Source organism: Pleurodeles waltl, chromosome 12, assembly GCF_031143425.1.
Source record: "Pleurodeles waltl isolate 20211129_DDA chromosome 12, aPleWal1.hap1.20221129, whole genome shotgun sequence".
NCBI classification, from domain to species: domain Eukaryota; kingdom Metazoa; phylum Chordata; class Amphibia; order Caudata; family Salamandridae; genus Pleurodeles; species Pleurodeles waltl.
The window spans coordinates 124,241,211-124,254,185 of record NC_090451.1 but is presented as its reverse complement, the minus strand read 5'-3'; the positions used below and the strand labels follow the sequence as shown (position 1 = coordinate 124,254,185).

Genomic DNA, 12,975 nt, shown 5'->3' with positions numbered 1-12,975 from the left:
TCGGTAATTTTTGAATGAACTGCTCATTCATTAGATCCCACCCTAAGAAATGACCCCACCATTATGAGCACTTGTTTCATTAGAAAATGATGGAGTCACATTGCCTATGTAGAGCAGGTGCTTATACCTTGGTTGGAAGTCATTGCTCGGGAGAGTGTTGTCTTTTAAGGTGATTGCACTAGGTCCGAGCAGGTGGGAGAAGACTTGTGCAGTGACTGAGTAAGAGAGATAACCTTCAATTACCACATCACCCTCCCGACATTGTAATCATGTCCTTTAAACGGTTTATCGACTCGACTTTCCACACTGAGTGCCAAGACGCAGGGTTTCGGTGCTCATGAAGTGCACAGACACACAGAAAACTGAAGGTAGCGTGGCCGAGCGGTCTAAGGCGCTGGATTTAGGCTCCAGTCTCTTTGGAGGCGTTGGTTCGAATCCCACCGCTGCCAGAGATGGATTTTAATAGATCTTAATGACGCATCTCCCTCCTGCCCCTTCAATTTGCATGCACAGTGACTCTACCAATAGGTCCCTAATTTTAAAACTCTTTTACAGTCTCCTTCTAAGTAAACTCCTAAACCGTGGACTCCCAAGAAATCGGCTGATGGGCGCTGCTGTTGTTTTCCTTCATTCTGCTTAGATCACCTTCAAATGGAAGGTTTAACAAATAATTTGTTCTCCCCACGCGGTCACCCCGCTCTTCTCTCTGCAAAATAAAATCGAACCTCTGTTAAATAAAGATTTAAAGCAAATTATCTATCTTCCCAAATAAAGTTGGTAAATGTGTTCTTCACAGTTATTTTAAATATCAGGTTTAAAATAAACAAGTGACGTACTCGGCAGGATTCGAACCTGCGCAAGGAACCCCCAATGAATTTCAAGCTCATCACCTTAGCCACTCGGCCATAACTACGAGCTCTCAATAACCCATACCGAAACATTATATCACAACAGAAATGTGCACAAGGGCCGTGCACACCTATATATAACTCCATGTAGTTGTATCTCTCACTGTGTGCAAAGGGCACATTGCTATGTTTCTGTCTAAGCTTTGCTTTAGGTCTGAGGTCTTAAGAACCAAAGCAGGCTCCACGAATACTTGTCTGCACAAAAAAACAAGCATTTGCAATGCGAAAGGTCTCACATTTGGGAGAGTTAGAGCTATTGGCGTTGCAAATGACAATGTCTTTTAACTAGGTTTTGGTTTTCCTTGGGAAAATTGTATGTGTCCACGTTGTGTTTTGGGGCACTTCCTGTCGCGGGCGCTAGGCCTACCCACACAAGTGCGGTACCATTTTTATCGGGAGACTTGAGGAAACATAGAATAGCAAAACAAGTGTTACTGCCCCTTGTCTTTATCTACATTTTTTCCTTCCAAATATAAGACAGTGTGTAAAAAAGACGTCTACATGAGAAATGCCCTTTAATTCGCATGCTAGTGTGGGCACCCCAGAATTCAGAGATGTGCAAATAACCACTGCTCCTCAACACCTTATCTTGTGCCCATTTTGGAAATAGAAAGGTTTTCTTGATACCTATTTTTCACTCTTTATACTTCGGCAAATTAATTGCTGTATACCCGGTATAGAAAGATAACCCACTGCAAGGTGCAGCTCATTTATTTTCTCTGGATACCTAGGGTTCTTGATGAACCTACAAGCCCAATATATCCCCGCAACCAGAAGAGTCCAGCAGACGTAACGGTATATTGCTTTCAAAATTCTGACATTGCAGAAAAAAGTTACAGAGTAAAACGTAGAGAAAAATGGCTGTTTTTTTCACCTCAATTTCAATATTTTTTTTTAGTTCAGTTGTTATTTTCTGTAGGAAACCGTTGTAAGATCTACACAAGTTACCCATTGCTGAATTCAGAATGTTGTCTTCTTTTCACAAATGTTTAGGTTACTGGGATCCAGCATTGGTTTCACACCCATTTCTGTCACTGACTGGAAGGAGGCTAAAAGCACACAAAATCGTAAAAATGGGGTATGTCCCAGTAAAATGCCAAAATTGAGTTGAAAAATTGGGTTTTCTGATTCAAGTCTGCCTGTCCCTGAAAGCTGGGATGCTGGTGATTTTAGCACTGCAAACCCTTTGTGGATGCCAATTTCAGGGACAAAAACCACAAGCCTTCTTCTCCAGCCCTTTTTTCCATTTATTTTTTTAAAAATACATTTTTACTGTATTTTGGCTAATTTCTTGGTCTCCTTCAGGGGAACCCACAAAGTCTGGGTACCTCTAGAATCCCTAGGATGTTGCAAAAAAAGGACACAAATTTGGCGTGGGTAGCTTATGTGGACAAAAATGTATGATGGCCTAAGCGCGTCCTGCCCCAAATAGCCAAAAAAATGCCTGGCACCTGAGGGGGAAAAGGCCTGGCAGCGAAGGGGTTAAAATGCACTATTTTATTCCAATTTCTTCACTTAGCTTCAGATTAACTATTGTTCCCTCCCACCCCCTCCTTTCAAAGTGCACCAGCCACCATTGCCTGGGGTGGGACAGATTGTTTTCGATTGCAGTATGGCAGATTGTTTTGGATTGCAGTGTGGTAGTTTGTTTTGGATTGGAGTGCAGAAGATTGCAGTGGGGTAGATTGTTTTGAATTGGAGTAGGGGAGATTGTTTTGAAGTGGAGTCGGGCAGATTGGAGTGGGTCAGATTGTTTTGGATCGGAGTAGGACAGATTGTTTTGGAGTGGTGCAGATTGTTTTTTATTAGAGTGGGGCAAATTGGAGTGAGACAGATTTGATAGGGGTGGCTGGAGAGGGTTGGAGTGGGATGAGTTAGAGTGGATTGGATTCGGGTGAGTGATTTGGACTGGAGTGAGGTGGATTAGTGTGGGTGAAGTGGTCTGGATGGGGGTGGATTGTAGTGGGGCAGATTGGAGTGGGGTGGATTGAAGTATTCCGCAGGATTATGTGTCAAAGCATAATTTCAGAATTTACACATAATAAAGAAACACTGTTGTTTTGCAATATCTTAAACAAGCTAATCGTCATCTTTTGAGAAGAGCGCCCACGAACAAAAACAAAAGAAAACATGCGTGGAACGTGGGAAAAGACGATTTGGCAAAATAAAAGAAAGTTCGATTTAAATTTAAAACTTAACAGTTTTGGTTGACCTGCTGGTCATGTTTTTGCCAGTCACAAGCCTTCTGTTTGCAGGGCACTAGAAGGTAAAAGGAAAAAATAGTACCTTGATCAGGTGGGGAAAAGCGGTCAGGCACTGATTAAGCTGAATCAATCAACGCTTGGTCGCTGCTCTACAGAGAGGAACGGAAATGATGCAAGACATGCCTTGATGAATTAAGAAACTGTAAAGAAGAGTGCCACATAAATAAAAAAATGGTGAGAGACATGCGGGCTCCAAGCACTTTACTGAATACTACAGAGTCTATCAAGCGAGACCCTAAAAAGGTCAGTAAGTTAAAATAAACAAACATTGTTACTTCTAAATATCAATATTCCAAGGACGCCTACATGGTCGTCAAGCAAAAAGTTCCTAGTGCATGGAGGGCCTTATGGTAGTTCTGAAGAGAGGCAAAGGACTTGGTCAGAGGGTGGCTTTGTTGGTGTGGTAGGGAGGTAATACCTCAAACGTTATTACTGGGGTAGGGGAGCTTCCAATTCGGAGTAATGAAAATTATCACAAAGCAATCAAGTAATTCCACATCAAAATAACAAGCGTGCGGGCTGACAACCATGCTCTCAGCATCAACGAGCGTAGAGTGAAGTGAATTTTACCATCCTCTGTGCATTTTTATTGCGAGGCTCATTTACATTTGACTTGGCGCGCAGAACGAGTGAGAACCCGGTCAATAGAAACAAAAATCATCTATTTAAAAAGTTTAGTTTCACGTGGGCCTGTTGTGCTTACTTCTTTCAGAATAGCTTTTGAACCTCTGTCCTGTGTGTGTCTGTGACTGTCACGTGAAAGGCAGTCAGAGCATCCAGGTGGGCCCCATGTCACCTGGGGCACCGCCCACCAGTGCTGGAGTTTTAAACAGCACCCGGTTGCATTTTGGGACTTGTGCCTTTTCAATGTGAGCTCAAAGACCGGGAAGTGTGGAATTCTGTTGGCTAAAAAATATTAACAGCGGAATTTGAATAGGCCACACGAGACATGACGTCACTGGAAAGCTAAACAGTATGTTGGGGAGACTGGGTGCGGCAATAGGGCTGATGTCATGAATACGTGCAACTCCTCGGTTATTTTTGAATGAACTGCTCATTCATTAGATCCCACCCAAAGAAATGACCCCACCAGTATAAACACTTGTTTCATTAGAAAATGATGGAGTCACATTGCCTATGTAGAGCAGGTGCTTATACCTTGGTTGGAAGTCATTGCTCGGAGAGTGTTGTCTTTTAAGGTGATTGCACTAGGTCCGAGCAGGTGGGAGAAGACTTGTGCAGTGACTGAGTAAGAGAGATAACCTTCAATTACCACATCACCCTCCCGACATTGTAATCATGTCCTTTAAACGGTTTATCGACTCGACTTTCCACACTGAGTGCCAAGACGCAGGGTTTCGGTGCTCATGAAGTGCACAGACACACAGAAAACTGAAGGTAGCGTGGCCGAGCGGTCTAAGGCGCTGGATTTAGGCTCCAGTCTCTTTGGAGGCGTGGGTTCGAATCCCACCGCTGCCAGAGATGGATTTTAACAGATCTTAATGACGCATCTCCCTCCTGCCCCTTCAATTTGCATGCACAGTGACTCTACCAATAGGTCCCTAATTTTAAAACTCTTTTACAGTCTCCTTCTAAGTAAACTCCTAAACCGTGGACTCCCAAGAAATCGGCTGATGGGCGCTGCTGTTGTTTTCCTTCATTCTGCTTAGATCACCTTCAAATGGAAGGTTTAACAAATAATTTGTTCTCCCCACGCGGTCACCCCGCTCTTCTCTCTGCAAAATAAAATCGAACCTCTGTTAAATAAAGATTTAAAGCAAATTATCTATCTTCCCAAATAAAGTTGGTAAATGTGTTCTTCACAGTTATTTTAAATATCAGGTTTAAAATAAAAAAGTGACGTACTCGGCAGGATTCGAACCTGCGCAAGGAACCCCCAATGCATTTCAAGCTCATCACCGTAGCCACTCGGCCATAACTACGAACTCTCAATAACCCATACCGAAACTTTATATCACAACAGAATTGTGCACAATGGCCGTGCACACCTATATATAACTCCATGTAGTTGTATCTCTAACTGTGTGCAAAGGGCACATTGCTATGTTTCTGTCTAAGCTTTGCTTTAGGTCTGAGGTCTTAAGAACCAAAGCAGGCTCCACGAATACTTGTCTGCACAAAAAAACAAGCATTTGCAATGCGAAAGGTCTCACATTTGGGAGAGTTAGAGCTATTGGCGTTGCAAATGACAATGTCTTTTACATAGGTTTTGGTTTTCCTTGGGAAAATTGTATGTGTCCACGTTGTGTTTTGGGGCACTTCCTGTCGCAGGCGCTAGGCCTACCCACACAAGTGCGGTACCATTTTTATCGGGAGACTTGAGGAAACATAGAATAGCAAAACAAGTGATACTGCCCCTTGTCTTTATCTACATTTTTTCCTTCCAAATATAAGACAGTGTGTAAAAAAGACGTCTACATGAGAAATGCCCTTTAATTCGCATGCTAGTGTGGGCACCCCAGAATTCAGAGATGTGCAAATAACCACTGCTCCTCAACACCTTATCTTGTGCCCATTTTGGAAATAGAAAGGTTTTCTTGATACCTATTTTTCACTCTTTATACTTCGGCAAATTAATTGCTGTATACCCGGTATAGAAAGAAAACCCACTGCAAGGTGCAGCTCATTTATTTTCTCTGGATACCTAGGGTTCTTGATGAACCTACAAGCCCAATATATCCCCGCAACCAGAAGAGTCCAGCAGACGTAACAGTATATTGCTTTCAAAATTCTGACATTGCAGAAAAAAGTTACAGAGTAAAACGTAGAGAAAAATGGCTGTTTTTTTCACCTCAATTTCAATATTTTTTTTTAGTTCAGTTGTTATTTTCTGTAGGAAACCCTTGTAAGATCTACACAAGTTACCCATTGCTGAATTCAAAATGTTGTCTTCTTTTCACAAATGTTTAGGTTACTGGGATCCAGCATTGGTTTCACACCCATTTCTGTCACTGACTGGAAGGAGGCTAAAAGCACACAAAATCGTAAAAATGGGGTATGTCCCAGTAAAATGCCAAAATTGAGTTGAAAAATTGGGTTTTCTGATTCAAGTCTGCCTGTCCCTGAAAGCTGGGAAGCTGGTGATTTTAGCACTGCAAACCCTTTGTGGATGCCAATTTCAGGGACAAAAACCACAAGCCTTCTTCTCCAGCCCTTTTTTCCATTTATTTTTAAAAAAATAAATTTTTACTGTATTTTGGCTAATTTCTTGGTCTCCTTCAGGGGAACCCACAAAGTCTGGGTACCTCTAGAATCCCTAGGATGTTGCAAAAAAAAGGACACAAATTTGGCGTGGGTAGCTTATGTGGACAAAAATGTATGATGGCCTAAGCGCGTCCTGCCCCAAATAGCCAACAAAAATGCCTGGCACCTGAGGGGGAAAAGGCCTGGCAGCGAAGGGGTTAAAATGCACTATTTTATTCCAATTTCTTCACTTAGCTTCAGATGAACTATTGTTCCCTCCCACCCCCTCCTTTCAAAGTGCACCAGCCACCACTGCCTGGGGTGTGACAGATTGTTTTCGATTGCAGTATGGCAGATTTTTTTACATTGCAGTGTGGTAGTTTGTTTTGGATTGGAGTGCAGAAGATTGCAGTGGGGTAGATTGTTTTGAATTGGAGTAGGGGAGATTGTTTTGAAGTGGAGTCGGGCAGATTGGAGTGGGTCAGATTGTTTTGGATCGGAGTAGGACAGATTGTTTTGGAGTGGTGCAGATTGTTTTTTATTAGAGTGGGGCAAATTGGAGTGAGACAGATTTGATAGGGGTGGCTGGAGAGGGTTGGAGTGGGATGAGTTAGAGTGGATTGGATTCGGGTGAGTGATTTGGACTGGAGTGAGGTGGATTAGTGTGGGTGAAGTGGTCTGGATGGGGGTGGATTGTAGTGGGGCAGATTGGAGTGGGGTGGATTGAAGTGTACCGCAGGATTATGTGTCAAAGCATAATTTCAGAATTTACACATAATAAAGAAACACTGTTGTTTTGCAATATTTTAAACAAGCTAATCGTCATCTTTTGAGAAGAGCGCCCACGAACAAAAACAAAAGAAAACATGCGTGGAACGTGGGAAAAGACGATTTGGCAAAATAAAAGAAAGTTCGATTTAAATTTAAAACTTAACAGTTTTGGTTGACCTGCTGGTCATGTTTTTGCCAGTCACAAGCCTTCTGTTTGCAGGGCACTAGAAGGTAAAAGGAAAAAATAGTACCTTGATCAGGTGGGGAGCAGCGGTCAGGCACTGATTAAGCTGAATCAATCAACGCTTGGTCGCTGCTCTACAGAGAGGAACGGAAATTATGCAAGACATGCCTTGATGAATTAGGAAACTGTAAAGAAGAGTGCCACATAAATAAAAAAATGGTGAGAGACATGCGGGCTCCAAGCCCTTTACTGAATACTACAGAGTCTATCAAGCGAGACCCTAAAAAGGTCAGTTAGTTAAAATAAACAAACATTGTTACTTCTAAATATCAATATTCCAAGGACGCTTACATGGTCGTCAAGCAAAAAGTTCCTAGTGCATGGAGGGCCTTATGGTAGTTCTGAAGAGAGGCAAAGGACTTGGTCAGAGGGTGGCCTTGTTGGTGTGGTAGGGAGGCAATACCTCAAACGTTATTACTGGGGTAGGGGAGCTTCCAATTCGGAGTAATGAAAATTATCACAAAGCAATCAAGTAATTCCACATCAAAATAACAAGCGTGCGGGCTGACAACAATGCTCTCAGCATCAACGAGCGCAGAGTGAAGTGAATTTTACCATCCTCTGTGCATTTTTATTGCGAGGCTCATTTACATTTGACTTGGCGCGCAGAACGAGTGAGAACCCGGTCAATAGAAACAAAAATCATCTATTTAAAAAGTTTAGTTTCACGTGGGCCTGTTGTGCTTACTTCTTTCAGAATAGCTTTTGAACCTCTGTCCTGTGTGTGTCTGTGACTGTCACGTGAAAGGCAGTCAGAGCATCCAGGTGGGCCCCATGTCACCTGGGGCACCGCCCACCAGTGCTGGAGTTTTAAACAGCACCCGGTTGCATTTTGGGACTTGTGCCTTTTCAATGTGAGCTCAAAGACCGGGAAGTGTGGAATTCTGTTGGCTAAAAAATATTAACAGCGGAATGTGAATAGGCCACACAAGACATGACGTCACTGGAAAGCTAAACAGTATGTTGGGGAGACTGGGTGCGGCAATAGGGCTGATGTCATGAATACGTGCAACTCCTCGGTTATTTTTGAATGAACTGCTCATTCATTAGATCCCACCCTAAGAAATGAGCCCACCAGTATGAACACTTGTTTCATTAGAAAATGATGGAGTCACATTGCCTATGTAGAGCAGGTGCTTATACCTTGGTTGGAAGTCATTGCTCGGAGAGTGTTGTCTTTTAAGGTGATTGCACTAGGTCCGAGCAGGTGGGAGAAGACTTGTGCAGTGACTGAGTAAGAGAGATAACCTTCAATTACCACATCACCCTCCCGACATTGTAATCATGTCCTTTAAACGGTTTATCGACTCGACTTTCCACACTGAGTGCCAAGACGCAGGGTTTCGGTGCTCATGAAGTGCACAGACACACAGAAAGCTGAAGGTAGCGTGGCCGAGCGGTCTAAGGCGCTGGATTTAGGCTCCAGTCTCTTTGGAGGCGTGGGTTCGAATCCCACCGCTGCCAGAGATGGATTTTAACAGATCTTAATGACGCATCTCCCTCCTGCCCCTTCAATTTGCATGCACAGTGACTCTACCAATAGGTCCCTAATTTTAAAACTCTTTTACAGTCTCCTTCTAAGTAAACTCCTAAACCGTGGACTCCCAAGAAATCGGCTGATGGGCGCTGCTGTTGTTTTCCTTCATTCTGCTTAGATCACCTTCAAATGGAAGGTTTAACAAATAATTTGTTCTCCCCACGCGGTCACCCCGCTCTTCTCTCTGCAAAATAAAATCGAACCTCTGTTAAATAAAGATTTAAAGCAAATTATCTATCTTCCCAAATAAAGTTGGTAAATGTGTTCTTCACAGTTATTTTAAATATCAGGTTTAAAATAAACAAGTGACGTACTCGGCAGGATTCGAACCTGCGCAAGGAACCTCCAATGAATTTCAAGCTCATCACCTTAGCCACTCGGCCATAACTACGAGCTCTCAATAACCCATACCGAAACTTTATATCACAACAGAATTGTGCACAATGGCCGTGCTCACCTATAAATAACTCCATGTAGTTGTATCTCTAACTGTGTGCAAAGGGCACATTGCTATGTTTCTGTCTAAGCTTTGCTTTAGGTCTGAGGTCTTAAGAACCAAAGCAGGCTCCACGAATACTTGTCTGCACAAAAAAACAAGCATTTGCAATGCGAAAGGTCTCACATTTGGGAGAGTTAGAGCTATTGGCGTTGCAAATGACAATTTCTTTTACCTAGGTTTTGGTTTTCCTTGGGAAAATTGTATGTGTCCACGTTGTGTTTTGGGGCACTTCCTGTCGCGGGCGGTAGGCCTACCCACACAAGTGCGGTACCATTTTTATCGGGAGACTTGAGGAAACATAGAATAGCAAAACAAGTGTTACTGCCCCTTGTCTTTATCTACATTTTTTCCTTCCAAATATAAGACAGTGTGTAAAAAAGACGTCTACATGAGAAATGCCCTTTAATTCGCATGCTAGTGTGGGCACCCCAGAATTCAGAGATGTGCAAATAACCACTGCTCCTCAACACCTTATCTTGTGCCCATTTTGGAAATAGAAAGGTTTTCTTGATACCTATTTTTCACTCTTTATACTTCGGCAAATTAATTGCTGTATACCCGGTATAGAAAGAAAACCCACTGCAAGGTGCAGCTCATTTATTTTCTCTGGATACCTAGGGTTCTTGATGAACCTACAAGCCCAATATATCCCCGCAACCAGAAGAGTCCAGCAGACGTAACGGTATATTGCTTTCAAAATTCTGACATTGCAGAAAAAAGTTACAGAGTAAAACGTAGAGAAAAATGGCTGTTTTTTTCACCTCAATTTCAATATTTTTTTTTAGTTCAGTTGTTATTTTCTGTAGGAAACCGTTGTAAGATCTACACAAGTTACCCATTGCTGAATTCAGAATGTTGTCTTCTTTTCACAAATGTTTAGGTTACTGGGATCCAGCATTGGTTTCACACCCATTTCTGTCTCTGACTGGAAGGAGGCTAAAAGCACACAAAATCGTAAAAATGGGGTATGTCCCAGTAAAATGCCAAAATTGAGTTGAAAAATTGGGTTTTCTGATTCAAGTCTGCCTGTCCCTGAAAGCTGGGATGCTGGTGATTTTAGCACTGCAAACCCTTTGTGGATGCCAATTTCAGGGACAAAAACCACAAGCCTTCTTCTCCAGCCCTTTTTTCCATTTATTTTTTTAAAAATACATTTTTACTGTATTTTGGCTAATTTCTTGGTCTCCTTCAGGGGAACCCACAAAGTCTGGGTACCTCTAGAATCCCTAGGATGTTGCAAAAAAAGGACACAAATTTGGCGTGGGTAGCTTATGTGGACAAAAATGTATGATGGCCTAAGCGCGTCCTGCCCCAAATAGCCAAAAAAATGCCTGGCACCTGAGGGGGAAAAGGCCTGGCAGCGAAGGGGTTAAAATGCACTATTTTATTCCAATTTCTTCACTTAGCTTCAGATTAACTATTGTTCCCTCCCACCCCCTCCTTTCAAAGTGCACCAGCCACCATTGCCTGGGGTGGGACAGATTGTTTTCGATTGCAGTATGGCAGATTGTTTTGGATTGCAGTGTGGTAGTTTGTTTTGGATTGGAGTGCAGAAGATTGCAGTGGGGTAGATTGTTTTGAATTGGAGTAGGGGAGATTGTTTTGAAGTGGAGTCGGGCAGATTGGAGTGGGTCAGATTGTTTTGGATCGGAGTAGGACAGATTGTTTTGGAGTGGTGCAGATTGTTTTTTATTAGAGTGGGGCAAATTGGAGTGAGACAGATTTGATAGGGGTGGCTGGAGAGGGTTGGAGTGGGATGAGTTAGAGTGGATTGGATTCGGGTGAGTGATTTGGACTGGAGTGAGGTGGATTAGTGTGGGTGAAGTGGTCTGGATGGGGGTGGATTGTAGTGGGGCAGATTGGAGTGGGGTGGATTGAAGTATTCCGCAGGATTATGTGTCAAAGCATAATTTCAGAATTTACACATAATAAAGAAACACTGTTGTTTTGCAATATCTTAAACAAGCTAATCGTCATCTTTTGAGAAGAGCGCCCACGAACAAAAACAAAAGAAAACATGCGTGGAACGTGGGAAAAGACGATTTGGCAAAATAAAAGAAAGTTCGATTTAAATTTAAAACTTAACAGTTTTGGTTGACCTGCTGGTCATGTTTTTGCCAGTCACAAGCCTTCTGTTTGCAGGGCACTAGAAGGTAAAAGGAAAAAATAGTACCTTGATCAGGTGGGGAGCAGCGGTCAGGCACTGATTAAGCTGAATCAATCAACGCTTGGTCGCTGCTCTACAGAGAGGAACGGAAATGATGCAAGACATGCCTTGATGAATTAAGAAACTGTAAAGAAGAGTGCCACATAAATAAAAAAATGGTGAGAGACATGCGGGCTCCAAGCACTTTACTGAATACTACAGAGTCTATCAAGCGAGACCCTAAAAAGGTCAGTAAGTTAAAATAAACAAACATTGTTACTTCTAAATATCAATATTCCAAGGACGCCTACATGGTCGTCAAGCAAAAAGTTCCTAGTGCATGGAGGGCCTTATGGTAGTTCTGAAGAGAGGCAAAGGACTTGGTCAGAGGGTGGCCTTGTTGGTGTGGTAGGGAGGTAATACCTCAAACGTTATTACTGGGGTAGGGGAGCTTCCAATTCGGAGTAATGAAAATTATCACAAAGCAATCAAGTAATTCCACATCAAAATAACAAGCGTGCGGGCTGACAACCATGCTCTCAGCATCAACGAGCGCAGAGTGAAGTGAATTTTACCATCCTCTGTGCATTTTTATTGCGAGGCTCATTTACATTTGACTTGGCGCGCAGAACGAGTGAGAACCCGGTCAATAGAAACAAAAATCATCTATTTAAAAAGTTTAGTTTCACGTGGGCCTGTTGTGCTTACTTCTTTCAGAATAGCTTTTGAACCTCTGTCCTGTGTGTGTCTGTGACTGTCACGTGAAAGGCAGTCAGAGCATCCAGGTAGGCCCCATGTCACCTGGGGCACCGCCCACCAGTGCTGGAGTTTTAAACAGCACCCGGTTGCATTTTGGGACTTGTGCCTTTTCAATGTGAGCTCAAAGACCGGGAAGTGTGGAATTCTGTTGGCTAAAAAATATTAACAGCGGAATGTGAATAGGCCACACCAGACATGACGTCACTGGAAAGCTAAACAGTATGTTGGGGATACTGGGTGCGGCAATAGGGCTAATGTCATGAATACGTGCAACTCCTCGGTTATTTTTGAATGAACTGCTCATTCATTAGATCCCACCCAAAGAAATGACCCCACCAGTATAAACACTTGTTTCATTAGAAAATGATGGAGTCACATTGCCTATGTAGAGCAGGTGCTTATACCTTGGTTGGAAGTCATTGCTCGGAGAGTGTTGTCTTTTAAGGTGATTGCACTAGGTCCGAGCAGGTGGGAGAAGACTTGTGCAGTGACTGAGTAAGAGAGATAACCTTCAATTACCACATCACCCTCCCGACATTGTAATCATGTCCTTTAAACGGTTTATCGACTCGACTTTCCACACTGAGTGCCAAGACGCACGGTTTCGGTGCTCATGAAGTGCACAGACACACAGAAAACTGAA

The 12,975-nt window shown here is 42.9% G+C and overlaps 3 non-coding genes across 3 annotated transcripts; all 3 read left to right on the top strand.

Annotated features, from left to right (window-relative positions):
• Nucleotides 1-367: 367 nt before the first annotated feature.
• On the top strand, nt 368-449 carry TRNAL-UAG (transfer RNA leucine (anticodon UAG)). The gene has a single exon. It is a non-coding gene; the product is annotated as a tRNA-Leu (tRNA).
• Nucleotides 450-4,569: 4,120 nt separating this feature from the next.
• TRNAL-UAG (transfer RNA leucine (anticodon UAG)) lies at nt 4,570-4,651 on the top strand. Its single transcript has one exon. It is a non-coding gene; the product is annotated as a tRNA-Leu (tRNA).
• Nucleotides 4,652-8,773: 4,122 nt separating this feature from the next.
• On the top strand, nt 8,774-8,855 carry TRNAL-UAG (transfer RNA leucine (anticodon UAG)). Its single transcript has one exon. It is a non-coding gene; the product is annotated as a tRNA-Leu (tRNA).
• The last annotated feature ends 4,120 nt before the right edge of the window (nt 8,856-12,975 follow it).